General features: G+C 46.9%; 1 protein-coding gene across 4 annotated transcripts in view; it reads right to left on the reverse strand.

Moving 5' to 3' along the window:
• CAPZB (capping actin protein of muscle Z-line subunit beta) overlaps window positions 1-19,056 on the reverse strand; it is a 140,056-nt gene that overhangs the window by 21,766 nt on the left and 99,234 nt on the right. The window lies entirely within an intron of this gene.

Below are 19,056 nucleotides of genomic sequence, written 5' to 3' on the forward strand. Positions count from 1 at the left end.
CTAGGTCCCAGGGGTTGTCATTCAGCAAAGAGTCACCTACATGTTTGTCTGGGATTAAGGACTTGGCCTGTAATGGTTCCAGGGTTGGTTCTTGAATGTGTCCCCATCACCACATGGTTTGGTCTGGGCAGGGAGTGCATCCTGGGGTGGGGTGGGGGCGGTGCACAGAAAGCACATGGGCTTAGGAGTCCCGAAGATGATGAGTCTGAGCTCTGCCACTTACTCTAGCTTTGTGGTCTTTAGGAAACTTGTTAAACTTCCCAGATGAAGGATCCAGCAAAGTGTGTGACATAAAACAGTCACACAGTGGGCGTCATTACTATCGAGTAATCACTACTGTTCAATATTCCTCTCTTTGGCGATGGCTATTTTATAGGGGAGAAGAAGAGACAAAAACAGAGCAACAAACTCCTCTCCACCTAGAACCCTCCAGGGTCTGGGCACACAGGGATTCTGCTGGTCTTTCACAGCAGCTTCTTGTAATGTTCTAGCCAGAAATAGGTGCTAAGCTTGGGGTGGAGCTTCGTCTCCAGGCCAGAGTCAATATGGAAAAATTTCAAATTAAGATGAAATGAAATACAAGAAGGAAAAAGAGGCAGAAGGGAAATCAGACTTGGACCCCAAACCCAAGAGACTCAGGCCGGTGGCTCTGATGGAGTGAGGCTGCCTTGCACAGCTCCAGGAACTCAGAAAGGTTGGTTACCAGCTCACGTGGGCCTCAAGTTCTGCTGCGCAAACTGTAAAAGTGTCCGGCAGCTAGCAGGTGCCTTACCAGAGTGTGCAGCCTCTCTGACCCCAATCAACCCCACAGCAACTGTGCAGCGGGCACACTCTGGGACTCACTAGGAGGCTCGACCTCACACGTGAGTATGACGGCCCGGTAGGCAGCCTGGGGCCAGACAGGCATGGGCCCCGCCACCCCCAGTTACCAGCGATGTTCAGGCCCTTTTTTTCCAAAAGCTATTTATGAAACACTGCCAGGTGCCAACTGTGTGAATTGGGCCTTCGTTTCTTTATACAACAGGGACAGTGGTATCTACTTTATAGGACTGTTGAGAGACAAAACAACATAGGAAAGTAAATGTTTTTGTTATTAAAATTAATAATCTTTGGTCAGACAAGTACTAAACAAACACGTCTGTGAATTTTATCTCCATAAAGCTGTTACATACAATGGTAAATGTTAATATTTAGAGAATGTGGGTAAAGAGCATATAAGAATTCCTTGTAACCTTTCTTGGGTAATTTTACTGTAAACCTGAAACTATTTCAAACTAAAAAGTTTTTGTATAAATGTTGGGATGTGCTATATAGCAGAGTGTGACCTAGGGACAAGCAGACTGGGAAAGCAGCCTCCGCTTCGGGAGCTGAAGGGCCCAAGGGGCCCATCTACCCCAAGGTCAGCTCCCCTCCGCCCTCCCTCCCAGGAGCCCTCAGCAGACTGGGGCCTGCCTACTGCTGCCCCCATCAAATCCTGTCCCCTCTTCTCCACCCGGCACCATCCACTGTGATTAAACTGTCTCATGACTTCACAGCTTCCCCGGCCCCACAGGCAGGTGAGGGTGGGCCTGCCAGGGCTGAGAAGTGGAGGCGCTCAGTGAGGTTCTTCTGGGCAGATGGATGGCAGTGCCAGCCCTGGGGCTGTGTTGGTCCGAGTGGAAGGTGGGGAGTGGTCTGGCTCCAGACAAATGCATGGGCAAGGTGCAGCCAGGGGAAGCACAAGGGGCGAACTGGCACACCTGTGGGGGCCCAGACCAGTGCCATCCCGGCTGGCCTCCGGGGAAGAGCCGTTATTGGCACTCATGAAGGTTCTTGCTCTTGTTCCAAATCTCTCTCCAAACCCCCCTCGCCGAGGCGGGGGAGGGACACAGGGTAAGTGCTCAGGTCTAGACCAGAGGCTCTGCCTCCCTCCCCGAGGGCTGTCCTGGAATGCTCTGCCGCTTCAGATGGCAGCCTTCCGGAGGAGCTTGCAGCAGGGGCCAGGAGCCTTTCTGGCTTCGTGGTCTTGGTGATTTTGGTGACTCCTGGATCACAGGTCACCAGGCAGCACCCAACACTACTGCCTGTCCTGTTGGTTCCAACATAAAGTTTTCCCCTTTAGTCTGCTTATAGGGAGAGCAGCCCACACCGAAAGGCAAAAACACCTTTAAAAACCGTGACGCTTCCTGTGCCGGCAGAAAGGATGGGCCAATAATCCCTGCTTCCCATTGGCCATCCTGGAACGAAGGCTTGAAGCCGAGTGGGCACTGTCATCCGTCCGCCCCCGCATAGCTTGTGGCCCCAATCCTCAGGCGTCTCCCCAAAACAGAGAGCAGTGCTGTTCTCGGCAGAGGCTTGCCGCCCTCCATGTGCCAGAACACCAGGGAAAGCAGGTCAGGCTGCCCTGGAAAGGAGCCAGGGGAGATCCTGGTGGCTTGACAGCCCTGTCGACACCACCCAGGGACCAGTTCAGAAGCACCAGGTGGCCCGCTGTTGAGCGCCCTCAGTCCCATCCCTTAGATTTGTTTTCTTCCGGAAAAATAAGATGACAGCATTAATGTTTTATAAGGTGGAATTGGCTGTTTCCACTCCAGCGTCCCACCCCGTGGCCCGGCTCCCACTCTGGGCAGCTTCTCCCTGGCATCTGCAGCTTCCGCTGTGGGCCACACAGACCAGCAGCAACTCCCAAAATGGTGGAGACAAAGGAGGTAAAAATGCAAACTCAATTCTGACCTCCATGCGGTTTAATATTCTTTTCTCCCAAATTAAAAAAAAATTACAAGAACATGATAAAGTAAATTTAAAAATTAGCCCATAGTACAATATATCAACTTCTCCCATAAATCTGATTTTTCCAAATTCCCTTCCAGTCTTTGTCCGATGTGTAATTTTCATGTAACCATAAGCACAGAAAAATAGTGCTGTGCTGAGTCCGGCCTTTTTTCACTTGGCATGCAGTCATTAGCACTTCTCCATAGAGCCACATGATCTCCATAATTGCTTTTAATAGCTGGGATAGTACTGCACTAGGAAGTATCCTAATTTATAGTCCATTTCTTTTAATAAAGAAATGATGGCAGCAGAGTCAGAGGCAATGCTGTTGATCTCAATTTGAATCTGTTTCCTCTTCCAATCAGGGTGTTCCCAACTGAGGTGAGGCGGCTGGGACATGCTGAAACTCAGCCTCCGCAGATACAGCCCCAACACCAGACTCAGGAATAGCCTCACATTCCAGCCACCAAAAGGGATCTCCAAGGACTTGAGTGGCTGCAAGTCTCAACCTGATGTTCCGAGACAAAGGGAGCAAAGGACTGAGTGATCAGAATGGGCTGTTTCAGAGTCACCCAGAAACACCAGCATCTCCGACAAGTGCTGTCAGGACAGCAGCGTGCACAGTCGGCGAGGTGACCGCAGGGCATACAGACAGCCCCCCATTACATGGTTTATGGCTTTGCTCTGTGAGTGAAGCATTAATTAAAGAGGGACCTCAACAAGTTTTTGAAAATTTATTCTTACCTACTGTACTTTGATCATAATGACATGAAACAGGAAAAAAAATAATTTTTATGTGGTTCAAATTTATGAGTTTTTACATAAAGGCTTTTGTGGGTATTTTAAGAATGTGCTAAAATGTTGTCTGAAACCACATAAAGCCATCTGAGGAGTCACCCGCCAGAACTAACAGCACACACATGGAAGCACTTTAACTGGCTTTTGTATATTTAATGAGTCAAATAGTATTAATATTGTTTAAATGCTAACATGCCATTTCAATAAGGTGGCTCTACCATCGCCAGCAACCCACTCTAGGGCCTTGCACGTCAATGTGAATGATGTATCAAACACTACTCAGCGCTGAGAATGCCTACAGGGGATCCAATTCAGCCACGCCCAGGGCTCTGCTCCTGCTGGGTCCTTCAAAATCGCCAGCTCTTGGGAAGCCAGGGAGGACCAGGCCCCATTATCAACTGCTACTACTCAGCTGATGCTGAGCTCCAAGGGAAGGACCACAGAGTTCTTGCAGTGAGGTCTCCCATCAAGTGGGCAGCTTGAGAATATCTTTAAAACATGGAGGCCCAAAGATGAAAGTGTGGGTTTCTCAGGCTGAAATCCACATGCATGCTGGAGGGTGAATGACCCAAGATCCGAAAACACAGGGACAATCTTCAGGGACACTGTGGAAAAGCCACCTGGGAAAGTCTTAAACCAAGCTCTGTGGCCTCTCAAAGCTCCAGGGACATCAAGAGTTGGGGGAAATGACAATCTACCTGGGAGCAACTGGAGTAAAAGTCCATGCTGGTGTCCACCCGAGAGTGAGCTCCTCCAATGGAGTGCCATCAGTGCCACCAACAGTCTTGGTGGCTTTCAAGACTCCCTGTAGAGATTAACATTTTCTAAGGCAAATGGAATTGCAGAGAATCCAGAGAGCCAGGACTAAGAAGATGGGGTCACTTTGGGTTGGCTCTCTAAGTCCCACCATTTGGGAAAATAGCATGTTGATTACAGCCGGCAGATGCGGGTTTCACCAAGTCCTAAAGATTCAGTCTCCAAAGACACCTCTTTGGAGATGGATTTGGCAATGGATGAGCCAGGAGCAAAAGACCAGACCCTGAGGTGGGCCTTGCTACTTATCAACAGTCAGTTACAACGAAGCACTGGTTGACTTTATTCTCTGTCATCACATCCCTGGCCCTGGATCAACTGAAAGCCAGGGAGTCAGTGATTCTCATCTTCTCAGAGTCCTATGTCCTTTCTCCCTGAAAAGCTCTCTTTCATTGGAATAATGTCACAGTTATGTATATAAAATGCTACATCCCTAACTTCAACCACAGGACTTCTGGAGGGAAGGAAAAGGGAAAACACTTCACACTCAAAATGACCAACTTCACAAAAGGAAGAAGGAATATTTCAGCTCCCAAAGCTTTACGGAGTATTTCAAGTGGAGGCAGCGTGGAGCCCTAGGATGGAAATTTGTTTAAGGAACCTGAGCTGTGACCGTGAATCACCCCATTCCCAGTCTTGGCCAACCCTGGGCTGCCTATGGAGCAGGAAGACGGGACTGGAATGGGCTTTGTGTCTGCCTTCACTCCTTCCTTTCAATCTGCCGCCTGGAAGAATGGCTGGATTCCTACTTCTAACAGAGGCCCCAACAGTTAACTGAGTCACATGCCATGCACCTCCACAAAAGAACCAGGGCCAGGACACACCTGCCGGAAGCAGGCCTTTCTGGGGTCACTATGTGGTCTTTTGCCCTTTGTGGGCTGGGCCTTGTGGCTGGAGGAGGCTCAGCCTATGGCAAATGCAGCATCTACAGGGTAGAGGTACAGGCAGTCACCCCCTGGCTAAGTAAGCCCCTTAGATGCTGGAGTGAGAAGGAGCTTTCTTCCGCAGTCAGATTTATCAAATAAAGCCAAGAGGAAGGCCAGGACTATTAGGGGGCACCAATGTGGCACTGAGGTAGTGCCATTTGTGAAATGAAAGAGTGCATCTGAGGCTTGGCAGGGTCTTAGCTGACTATCCAGGATTTGGAGGCTGCAACAGGGCCTATATGAGGTGGACCATGAGCACCACAATGCAGCGTCCTAACATCTTAGTCAAGTTGGTTGAAAGTCTTTGCTTACACACCTCCAGTGACTACAGTGCCAAGGCAAACATTTCCAATTCAAGTAGTTCTTGCTGGACCTGAGTGAAAACTTCCATCTACCGCCTTCTGGAACCACATGACATAAAAACTTGATGCCTGTTCCTCATGTAGTCCTTTTAAATAGGTACAGATCACTTACATAAACTCCAAGATCTCTCTTCTGGCTTTCCTGTCATTATATTATTCATCATAAGACATATAAGACATGATTTTAAGTCCCCATATCTGGCCATCCTCCCCATACACAGGAACATGATAGGACCCAGTGCCCCGCTATGCACTGGCCCCTGTACAGTGGAGACCAGACATCTCTTGGGGTAGGGGCTGTTTTTCCATCAAGGAACACGGGACCAAATTAGCTTTCTTGGCAATTGCGCCTCACTTACACATACTGAGCTTGCAGTCCTTACAAGCTGAATGTTTTTTCTTACATGCTGTTATGCAGTTGTCTCCCACATCCTACTTTGAAGAACCTAGTTTACTGAATGGGAGAAAATCACTTTCCACTCAGATACATAGGGAACATACATCAAAGTAGGATGCAATCTAAATGACTACACAACCAAGTTCCAAATTATGTAGACCAGCTTTCTGAACCACAGACTGCCAAGACTTCCTAGAAAGAGTTCTGCAGGCTGGAGTGAGGTGTCTGTGGAGAAGGTGATGATCAATGTGACCATCTTCCTAGACACTTCCTTCAAGGGGGCCTCATTTCTGACAAGAGGTGAGGGGAGCTGTCAGAGAGGTATGAGGGAGAGATGGGAGAGAAGGGAGTATGAGGCGGGATGGCTGGAATGCCAGATAACTTCAGACTGAAACACTTTAAAATGTCAGTGCAGTTCAAAGAGGTGGACCCCCCCACCCCCATTACCCTGTGCCAAGCCAGGGACACTGGCCTTCAAAAGGTGCAAAGCTATAAGACTCCACAAGATTCTTCCTTCTCCTCCTCATGTCCTCCTGTCATGTCTGTGGTCTGTGCTACATCTGAGTTCGCACTGAAAGGCAGAGCAGGACCTGGGATAAACTGCCATGAGAGACACTCTTTATTACAACTGGCACTTGGGCATGACAGTAACGTAACGAGGAGGTCACACGGGCTCTCACTCAAACAGAACTCCTGTGCTTGGTGACTGATTTTTATGGCAAAGACAGGCAGAATAAAACCCAGAGGCAGAGCCATTCTACCAGAAGATGAGGTTCTGTCCCAAAACAATACCTTCTTGTTTCCTGCAGCCTAAAAAAGAAAATACCACCCCCACCCAGCTACTGGTAGTCCATTGTTTTTCTGATTAACCTCAACATCATTACAACATGAAAAAAAAACACAAAAACCACACCTGGTACTTGCAGGAGGGAACCATTAAATTCCATCCCAAAAAGAAAAAAAAAATCTCCAATTTGCTTGTAGAGATACCTAAACCTGGCCTCCTCCCTTGCAGTGCAGACCAACATTCCTTTCTCATTGGCTTCAAACTGGCGAAGTGTGGATAAAATGAAAGTTCCTGTGGCCAGGATTCTCCCCTGGCCCTGGTTGGCCAGCTTACTACACATGTGTGGGCAACACATTGATTGCTATTGACTTTAAAGAGCTTCACCCAGGGCTGTGGGCACACGGTGGCACAGCTGCAAGGCTGCAGGAGAGCAGAGCAGAGGCTGGGGTGGTGGCAGCGCCAAGGACAGAGGGCCAGAGGATGGCTGTGCAGGACGACTGTGTAGAGAGGCCCAGAGGACAGCTGTGTGGGAAGAGGGGCCCAAAGGCAGAGACTGGCTTGCTGCCTGCAGACTCGCTCTGAGTGAATGAGATTTTAGTGATTGACCTACCACTGTGGAAATAAAGTTGGGTATAACCCTTTCACCCCAAGAACGTTCTACTGTCATTTGTTTGACATACTGAATCCATAGTGAACTTGCCCGGGGTTGAAAACCATTGGCAAGACACCACTGTCGAGACACTAATGTACTCCTCTCGCCACTGTCCAACAGAACGACACGGGCACTGCCCTATGGGTCTAGCTTCTGGAAAGCCCACAGTAAGCTGCAGAAGGCAGGCTGACAGCTACAACTCTCGGGGTGGGGAACGTGGGCTCTCCTCTCCACTATGGTGTAGCAGCCTCCCTTCTGGGTGCATCTGTAAAGTCACCTCATACAGACACTGGGAAGAGCACAGGAAATAGACCTGTGGCCGAGGAGCGTGGCACAGAGCAGGCACACAACCACAGGTGGCTGTTAGCTTTTGTAAGGCTCTTTCTGGGCAAGAAGGGCAGCTCTTCTCCCTTCTCCTAACCTTGACATGCTGTTGAACTTACACGGAGCAAGGTCCTGCTTGCTCTGTGAGAGCATGTCCCATATGCATAACCCTGGGGGCAGGAGATGGCGTCGCACAAAATGCAGAAAAACCAACATGTGGCTTTGGGCTGGCCATGTCCAGACCTGCTGCTGAAACCCGATCACCCTTGTTTGCATGTTGAGACCAGCTGTTTCATCACAGTATGCTGAATGGTCCTGGAGTCTGCCTGTGGACAGGGGAAAGGTATTCTGCAGAAATTCCTTCTAGGACTCACAGGTGCACCAATCCCCTGAGCAAACATACCAATTGGCTTAGGCATGTGCGACTTAAATGCCAGTGGCACTAGGAGTGCACATCTGAGCAGCGGCTGCAGCACTTCACAGTCTCTCTTTATAAGGTTTCTACTTTTTTACTTGCTGAGGAATAACAAAGGGCCTCTCTGAAAAGAATGGTGCTGTCGCAGGGCCGCAGACCTGCTCTGGGATCTGACCAAACTGTCCACACCCAGCACGACTGTGGCCATTTTCTGCCCCTCTGGACACCTGTGAAAAAACTGCAGGACCCACTTAGCCCACCTCCTGAGAACACCAATGATCAAGGCCATCTGCAGTCTCAAAGCCACCATGATCATCTGAGAATTGCCATTGCGGAGACCCCATTCTATATCAGGGGCTTTGCACAGACTATCTTACAGTTAAGAAAACAGAAAGCCAGAGAAAGGAATGAACTAAGTCACACAGCTTGGAAGTGGGGGCCTGGCTGGCCCCATGTGGCAGAAGTTACCACATGGAGCGCAGGTGGGCAGGGCAGGCCAGACCTCAGGGGCCCTGGTTCAGCCTGTGAGGTTGGGCTGAGGTAAGTTAAACATATGCAACCATGTCACTGTATACAGTGCTGCTTCAAAGTGGAAGAGAAGTCAAGAGGACAGAGGGATACACTCGTGGCTGGGAATGTGGGCCACACCACTGAGCACTCTGCAGTGGGAATCCTGGAAAGGAGGGTGCTCTACCTCAACAAGGCAGCTGGGGCCTGCTGGCTGAACCGTCGTAGGACCACCAATCTTAATACTGCCACAAAGCAGCTACCCAGAAAAAGGGATCTGCCAGGAGCCTGGGAGGCAGTTCAGCCAGGGAGGACACTCCACTGGCAGGAGCCCGACCGCAGGAGGGAGCTGGCCTCTGATTCCCATGGGTGTCTTCACCCTAACAGATGGAAGTGCATAATCCAAAGTGTAACTGTGTGCCATGTGGTCATAGGAACCTAAGGAATTCTGGAGGAACCACAGTACCTGATGCCAAATCAGGGGATCATGTTTGGAAATGAATTCGTTTTCTGTACACTCTTTTTTTCCATTTAACTTTCTTTAAGCAGATGAAAATCAGACGGCATATGCCAAGGCAACCAGCCCCTGGGCTGCAGCCTGTGAATGCCAGGCAGAGGGGACCTGGAGTGGGAACTTCTATCACTGGCCTCTAGGCTGGCGAGCAACAAGCAACCTCGCCTGGACCCACTCTTCAGGGGCTCTAGAAACTGTAGCAGACACTTCTGCTAAAAGAGCTGTGGTCACATGAGGGCTGAAATTCATACTGTGAGAACAGAAAGTAGACTCGACTCACCTGCCCTAGAAAGCAAACAGGACTCTCTGAACCATCACGCTAGTCAATTAAAACAGCACCACTGAAGGGGACTTGGGTTTCCCCTTAACTGCTTCCAGCACTCGCACGTAAGCCAGAGTCCTAGAGCAGGCAGGGCAGGTTCTTTGGAAGCCCTCTGTGGGCATGGCTGAAGTTACAATAGATGTGACAACCCAAATACTAATCACGCTGCTGACAAGCTGAAAGCCAGACATCACGTCCCCGTCTTCACTCTGCTGTCCCAGAGCACCAGATGTGCATCAAGTGGTGACAGTGATGGATCCGTTCAGAACTTTAGGTCTGGGAAGGCACCCTACTCGTCTGGGCAAGGGGAAACAAGTCTATGCACTGTGAGCCCTCAGACCTATCTGAAGGGCAGAGAGTGAGAGCAGATATACCAAAACAAAATGGTCCAGGTTTCATCAGTTCCAGAACTTTCCTGACCCATTCATTCTTCCATTAGCTCAGGCTTACTTTGCTCAGTGCTTTCACCTCCTTTCCAGAGGGGCCTCAATCTAGAGACCAACGCTAAGGGCCTGGCTGTTGCTGGAGGTGGGAAGCAGCAGGTAACTGTGAACTCCAGAGCTCACTCAGAGTGAGGAGTCAGGACTAAGCAGCCAGACTAAGGAAGTCCTGGTCTCTCCAACCCAAACTTCCCCAACTGCTTATGGAGGAGTTTCTCAGGATGTACCTTAGAGATGTCTATGCACCCGGGCACCTCCAGGCCCTTCCCAATGCACCAACAATGACACCCACAGCCTGTGTCTGACCAGGGCCTGTGTACGTCTCCCTACTGCTCATGTCCTGTGCTGTCCTTCACCTGCAGGCCACGCAAGCCCGGAGCCACCTCAGGACTCTGCCCAAGCCACTCCCACCGCCCAGAGCACTGCCTCAGCCATCTCCTTCCCTGCCAGGTTGTCCAGGCAAGCCTGACTCTCCTAGACCACACCAAGGTTCTGTGATTCCCCTGGAGGACTCCTGGGACCCAGCGTGTCCTGATCCCAGACAAGAGTTATTCCACCGCAAGGAAACAGGGCAGCAGCAGTCAAAGGGTAGTCCCGAGGAAACCAGATGCAAGCGGCCAAAAGCCTGGACTCTTCCAGTGGACTCCCCTAAGACAAACCTAACTTCAGCAATGAGCTGTGACAATACATGTGAAATGCTGCAGGGAAGCTCACCAGACTCAGTGAAGGCCCTTCACTGGGATGCACCCTCTGCCAAGCACACACTCGAACCCCAGACTCCCAGAAGGGGGCCAGGAGTTCAGCATGAACCATAGGATGTGTGCAGTTTATGCACCAGGAACCACTCTTATCAGGGAACAGAGGGAATGCTCCCCAGATGTCAGCCAAGGGCCAATGTGCAAGGACAGCAGTCCCAGGCCTGCCACTCCCCAGGGCCAAGCCACTAAAATCAACGCACAGCCCCCACCTCCAGTCAGCCCCCAATGGCCCTGTGCCAGGACCTGGTTTGGGGGCCTTCAAAGAACCCAAGTTGTGCAAGTACTTCGTTCACGTCCTGTGTGCACCTCCCACCCTGTTGAAACAAGAGCCCCTGAGTGGCCACACCGGACCACGCCCCTGGCACTCCCAGTGCTCAGAGCACGGCAGCCTCCCAGGAATGTTTGTGGGGTGACCCCAGTGTCATCTCCCCAACACACGGGAACTACCCCACTCCACTTGTGAGACGGATTTACTGGCGTTGCACCGTGGGCTGGTGACAGGGCCCTGAACAGAACATTCTAACATGGCTGGTGATGTTAGAAACATTTGAAATTTAGAAACATTCCCAAACAGTGCCACATCCACAATCAAAAACCACAGATAGAGGACAGCCATCAGACAACTGCTGCCAAGTTAGATTAATCCTGTTATACAGACAGCTTGAAGGTCACCAGAGGGACAGGACGAATCAGTGCAAGAAGAGCCTTAGGAATAGCACCTCACTTAATGTCCCCATTGGCCCATAAGCCAGGCTGTGGTACCTTTCCAAGAGGTAAGGAAATAGGCTCTGAAAGTTTCCTTCCTTGCCCACAGTGAGTGAGTGAGCAGGGCAGAGCAGAGAATGAGTCCAGTTCCTTCCTGTCACAGCCCAGCCAGCACAGCGGTGCAGGGGGCGGGGAGACTTGCGCAGGGCGGTGTCTCCACCTCCCGCCTGGAGGCCCCACCCACCACCACTTACCTCCTTCCTATACTTCTGCTACTTCTTTCTTCAGACACACTCCCACTGCCGCCTACAATTCCCAACAGGACTGAAACCCTAAAATTCCCCAAGCCCAAAGTCCAGACGGCAGCTGGAAACATGAAGTTTCAAGGACTCAGGAAACCAAGGCAATGAACTTTCTTCGCACACGAATGCAGATGCCCTGATCTCCCCAGGACAGTATTACTCAAATGTGAAATGACAGAGGGATGGAAAATGGAAGCCCCAGAAAGGGGTGAAGGGGCAGGGAGCCAGAGGAAGGCCCAAATCAACTAAGCTCCCAGAGATGCTCATGGGCTTCTAGGACTGCCACAGGAACTCCAGCCTTATTTCACTCTCTTAACTTCTCCCAGACAAGAAGGGTTGATTAGAAAAGCTAGTTAAAGCTTTTGAAGATTATCTCAGACCTGAAGCAAGGAAGAACACAAAATGCCTTCCCGCCCTGTTCCTCCAGCCCCCAGACTCTGGCCTTCATTAAGCTTTGATTTCAATCAATTGCACACCCACTAAAATTAACTTATAAGGCCAATAAATTGCAACCGCATGTTTGAGGGTATGATATGCTGCAAACCAAGAGCCAAGAATCGCAAAGCATGGGGCAAGATGTCTGGCACAGATGGGAGTAATCAGCCCTGGAAGAAAGCAGTGCCAGCCCCTCTGGTTAGAACATCTGGTCTCAGCAGAATCGGGGCTGACAGAGGCAACAGCTAGACCCCATGTGAAAGCCAGAGCAGGGAAGACTTGCATCTTCTCTGGGAACCTGAAAAATCAAGGCACTGATCATGGGGTTCAGGGCAGACAGCTGGTGGATTGTACGACAAACGAGACACTTCTCTGGCAGCTGTGAGTGCCTAGCCTACATTGTTATGTCTCCCCCAGAAAAGCTGGGTTGCTTAGCTCAAGTGATGGGGTTTTGTGACTGATGAGCTACCCTAGGCTTGGGACTAAAAAAGCAAGGCCTGAAAAAAAGATGATGACATGAGAGGTGAGACAGAGACCTCCTCCTAAAACCACATATAATATGAAAATATAATTAATACAACTAATTCTGAAAGAGCAACAGGAAAGGCTGTGCCAGACTGCATACACCTGGAGGAAAGAACAAACCTCAAAGAACAGGGTAATGTACCAAAGTCATGATCTGGCAGGACCCAAGCCCTTGCCCCACCCCAGCTCACCAGCAGGAGGAAGAGAAACAGAGCAGGGAGGGAGTGGAGGCCTGGGACTGCTGAACACCTAGCTCTGGAGATCTGCTCTGGGAGCACGAACCTACATTGCATAGTACTCTGGTGATTAGTGGGGTTGGAAAGCTAAAACAGGTGGAATACCTGGCGAGACTGAGATTGCTGCTTGTGGAAAACGGGAATCCATATCCAGCTCATCTGGGTGGGCAGAGTCTGAGAGAATTCCTAAAAGTGAAAGGGCTGCTAACGGGGCAAGGATTGCACAGAGCTTACTGCTCAGGAGAAAGGAAGGGTAAACAAAATTGTCCAGGTGCACTCTGCCCAGCAGGTTGGGAACTTTCACGATCTTCAGGTGCTCCACCCCCTTGGCTAGCTACACAGCTCCAAGGCCCCCCACCATGATACACAGCCTGCTGTGCCTTCCTCCCAGCCAACCCACACCTGGCTTGCAAACCAGCAAACCCTGCCCTGTTGTCAGGCCAGCCAGAGGGAAGCTCCACCTACAGCAGTTACAAACGCAAAGTATAGAGGCTTACACCTGTGTGCTCGGCCCACTGATTCTGACAGTGGAGAAAGGCACAGTAGCCTGGAAGCACGAAACAGCTCTTTCCTCCCGCCAGGCACCAGCACCACTCCCCTGCAACCCCTGACATCACTCCAGGGGCTGAGCAGCTCCAGAGAGTAGAGCTTCTGGGCACTAGAGGGAGCCACAAACAAATATGAAACATCAAAGAAACCTGGGTCAAAGCAAAATCTCACCACCACCAGAAAAAGAGTCCAGTAGGACTGAACTAATAAATCTTCCTGAAAGAGATTTCAAAATAAAAATCACAAACATGCTCCTAGAAGTACAGAAAAATATTCAAGAATTCAGGAATGAATTTAGGACACAGATCCAATTGTTGAGGAACACAATGGAGGGTATTAAAAACAGATTACATACAGTGGGGGAGAAAATAAATGAAATAGAAATTAAAAAAGAGGAATACAAAGAAGCTGAGGCACAGAGAGAAAAAAGGATCTCTAGGAATGAAAGAATACTGAGAGAACTGTGTGACCAATCCAAACGGAACAATATTTGTATTATAGGGGTACCAGAAGAAGAAGAGAGAGAAAAAGTGATACAAAGTGTCTTTCAGGAAGTAATTGCTGAAAACTTTCCCAATTTGGGGAAGGAGATAGTCTCTCAGGCCAGGGAAGTGCACATACCTCCCAACACAAGGGACCCAAGGAGGACAACACCAAGACATATAATTAAAATGGCAAAGATCAAGGATAAGGGCAGACTATTAAAAGCAGCCAGGAGAGAGAAAAAAGATTACATACAAAAGGAAAGCCCATCAGGCTATCATCAGACTTCTCAGCAGAAACCTTACAGGTCAGAAGGGAGTGGCATGATGTGTTTAATGCAATAAAGCAGAAGGGCCTCGAACCAAGAATACTTTATCCAGCAAGATTATCATTTAAATTTGAAGGAGGGATTAAACAATTTCCAGATAAGCAAAAACTGGGAAAATTTAGCTCTCACAAACCATCTCTACAGTGTATTTCGGAGGGACTGCTATAGATGGAAGTGTTCCTAAGGTTGAAAAGCTGTCACCAGAGGTAATAAAAAGGGATAGAGTACAGAATAGGATACCTAATACATAAAGAATGGAGGAGGAAGAAAAAGGAGAGGAAAAAAAAGAACATTTAGATTGTTGTTTGTAATAGCATACTAAGTAAGTTCAGTTACTCTTAGATAGTAAGGAAGTTACCCTTGTACCTTTGGTAACCAAGAATCTAAAGCCTGAAATGGCAATAAATACATACCTATTGATAATCACCCTAAATGTAAATGGTCTGAATGCACCAATCAAAAGACAGAGTCACTGAATGGATACGAAAACAAGACCCAACTATATGCTGCCTACAAGAGACTCACTTCAAACCCAAAGACATGCACAGACTAAAAGTGAAGGGACGGAAAAAGGTATTTCATGCAACTAACAGGGAGAAAAAAGCAGGTGTTGCAGTACTTGTATCAGACAAAATAGACTTTAAAACAAAGTCACAAGGGACAAAGAAGGACATTACATAATGATAAAGGGGTCAATCCAACAAGAGGGTATAACCATTATAAATATCTATGCACCCAACACAGGAGTACCTACATATGTGAAACAAATACTAACAGAATTAAAATGGGAAATAGAATGCAAGGCATTCATTTTAAGAGACTTAAACACAACACTCACTCCAAAGGACAGATCAACCAGACAGAAAATAAGTAAGGAGACAGAAGCACTGAACAACACATTAGAACAGATGGACCTAACAGACATCTACAGAACTCTACACCCAAAAGCAGCAGGATACACATTCTTCTCAAGAACACAAGGAACATTTTCAAGAATAGATCATATACTAGGCCACAAGAAGAGCCCCAGTAAATTCAAAAAGACTGGAACTGTACGAACCAGCTTCTCAGACCACAAAGGTATGAAACTAGAAATAAATTATGCAAAGAAAACAAAAAAGCCCACAAACACATGGAGGCTTAACAACATGTTCCTAAATAACCAATGGATCAATGATCAAATAAAAACAGAAATCAAGCAACATATGGAGACAAATGACAACAATAATTCAACACCGCAAAAATCTGTGGGATGCAGCGAAGGCCATGCTAGGAGGGGAGTATATTGCAATACAGGCCTACCTCTGGAAAGAACAATCCCATATGAACAGTCTAAACTCACAATTAACGGAACTAGAAAAAGAAGAACAAATGAGATGCAAAGTCAGCAGGAGGAGGGACATAATAAAGATCTGATCATAAATAAATAAAATTGAGAATAATAAAACAATATAAAGAATCAATGAAAGCAGGAGCTGGCTCTTCAAGAAAATAAATAAAATAGATAAACCCCTAGCCAGACTTATCAAGAAAAAAAGAGAGTCTATATACATAAACAGAATCAAAAATGAGAAAAGAAAAATCACTACGGATACCACAGAAATACCAAGAATTATTAGAGAATACTATGAAAAATTATATGCTAATGAACTGGATAACCTAGAAGAAATGGACAATTTTCTAGAAAAATACAACCTTCCAAGGCTGACCCAGAAAGTAACATAAAATCTGAACAGACCAATTATTAGCAACAAAATTGATTTGATAGTCAAAAAACCAACACCCTGGACCAGATGGCTTCACTGCAGAATCTTATCAAACATTTAGTGAAGACCAAATAACCATTCTCCTTTAAAGTTTTCCAAAAAGTAGAAGGAAGGAATACTTCCAAACTCATTCTATGAGGCCAGCATCACCCTAATACCAAAATCAGGCAAAGACACCACAAAAAAAGAAAATTACAGACCATTATCCCTGCTGATCATAGATGCAAAAACACTCAACAAAATACTAGCAAACTGAATTCAAAAATACATAAAAAAGATCATCCATCATGATCAAGTAGGATTTATTCCAGGGATGCAAGGAGAGTACAATATTAGAAAATCCATCAACATCATCCACCACATCAACAAAAAGAAGGACAAAAACCACATGATCATCTCCATAGATGCTAAAAAAGCATTTGACCAAATTCAACATCCATTCATGATAAAAATTCTCTCAACAAGATGGGTATAGAGGGCAAGTACCTCAACATAATAAAGGCCATATATGACAAACCCACAGCCAAAATCATACCTAACAGTAAGAAGCTGAAAGGTTTTCCTTTAAGATCGGGAACAAGACAAGGATGCCCACTCTCCCCACTTTTATTCAACATAGTTCTGGAGGTCTTAGCATGGCAATCAGACAACAAAAAGAAATAAGAGGCATCCAGATTGATAAGGAAGAACTCAAACTGTCACTGTTTGCAGATGACATGATGTTGTACTTAATAAAACCCTAAAGAATCCACTCCAAAACTACTAGATCTGATATCTGAATTCAGCAAAGTTAAAGGATACAAAATTAATACACAGAAATCTGTTGCATTCCTATACACTAAACACGAACTAGCAAAAAGAGAAATCAGGAAAACAATTCCATTCACAATTGTATCAAAAAGAATAAAATACCTAGGAATAAACCTAACTAAGGAAGTGAAAGACCTATACTCTGAAAACTACAAGAAAGAATTCATAAGAGAAATTAAAGAAGATACCAATAAATGGAAACATATCCTGTGCTCATGGATAGGAAGAATTAATATTGTCAAAGTGGCCATCCTGCCTAAAGCAATCTACAGATTCAATGCAATCCCTATCAAAATACCAACAACAGCATTCTTCAATGAACTGGAACAAATAGTTCTAAAATTCATATGGAACCACAAAAGGCCCCGAATAGCCAAAGCAATCCTGAGAAAGAAGAATAAAGTTAGGGGGATTATGCTCCCTGACTTCAAGCTCTACTACAAAGCCACAGTAATCAAGACAATTTGGTACTGGCACAAAAACAGACCCATAGACCAATGGAACAGACTAGAGAGCCCAGATATAAATCCAAGCATATATGGTCAATTAATGTAAGATAAAGGAGCCAAGGACTTACAATAGCGAAATGACAGCCTCTTCAACAACTGGTGTTGGCAAAACTGGACAGCTACATGCAAGAGAATGAAACTGAATTATTGTCTAACCCCATACACAAAAGTAAACTCAAAATGGATCAAAGACCTGAATGTAAGTCATGAAATCATAAAACTTTTATAAGACAATATAGGCAAAAATCTCTTGAATATAAACATGAGTAACTTTTTTCTGAATGCATCTCCTCAAGCAAGGGAAACAAAAGCAACAATGAACACATGGGACTACATCAAACTAAAAAGCTCTATACAGCAAAAGACACCATTAACAGAACAAAAAGGCACCCTACAGTATGGGAGAATATATTTGTAAACGACATATCTGACAAGGGGTTAACAGCCAAAATATATAAAGAACTCACTTAATTCAACACCTAAAAAGCAAGTAACTGATTAAAAAATTGGCAGAGGATATGAACAGACAATCCTCCAAAGAAGAAATTCAGATGGCCAACAGGCACATGAGAAGATGCTCCACATCACTAATTATCAGGGAAATGCAATAAAAACCACAATGAAGTATCTCCTCACACCAGTTAGGATGGCCAGTATCGAAAAGACTATGAATAACAGATGTTGGCAAGGCTGTGGAGAAAGGGGAACTCTCCTACGCTGCTGGTGGGAATGTAAGCTAGTTCAACCATTGTGAAAAGCAATATGGAGGTTCCTCAAAAACTAAAATAGAAATACCATTTGACCCGGGAATTCCACTCCTAGGAATTTACCCAAAGAATAGAATTTCCCAGATTCAAAAAGATATATGCACCCTTATGTTTATTGCAGCACTATTTACAATAGCCAAGATATGGAAGCAACCTAAGTGTCCATCAGGAGATGAATGGATAAAGAAGATGTGGTACATATACACAATGGAATACTACTCAGTCATAAGAAAGAAAGAAATCCTACCATTTCCAACAACATGGATGGAGCTGGAGGATGTTATGCTCAGTGAAATAAGCCAGGCAGAGAAAGACAAGTACCAAATGATTTCCCTCATTTGTGGAGTATAACAATGAAGCAAAACTGAAGGAACAAAACAGCAACAGACTCACAGACTCCAAGAAGGGGCTAGTGGTTACCAAAGGGGAGGGGTGGGGGAGGGCGTGTGGGGAGGGAGGGAGAAGGGGATTGAGGGGTATTATGATTGGCACACATGCTGTGTGTGGGATCACGGGGAAGACAAATAGTGACTCTGTGGCATTTTACTATACTGTTGGGCAGTGACTGCAATGGGGTATGAGGGGGACATGATAACATGGGTGAATGTAGTAACCACATTGTTTTTTCATGTGAAACCTTCATAAGAGTGTATATCCACAATACCTTAAAAAAAAAAAAAAGAGCAAGGCCCAACTTTCAACTGTGCCCAGAAAGAGCATAAACTGATCCTGTGAGCCAGCCACCCAAGAGTCTGCCCTGTCTGCCACCTTTCCCCACTCCCCAGGAGCCAAGTTCCAGCAGCATTCCCTGGATTGAGCCAAGGCTGCAAATCAGAGGGAGGAAACCATATTGGGCCTTGGTAGAGGTGAATGAG

Source organism: Manis javanica, chromosome 4, assembly GCF_040802235.1.
Source record: "Manis javanica isolate MJ-LG chromosome 4, MJ_LKY, whole genome shotgun sequence".
NCBI lineage: Eukaryota > Metazoa > Chordata > Mammalia > Pholidota > Manidae > Manis > Manis javanica.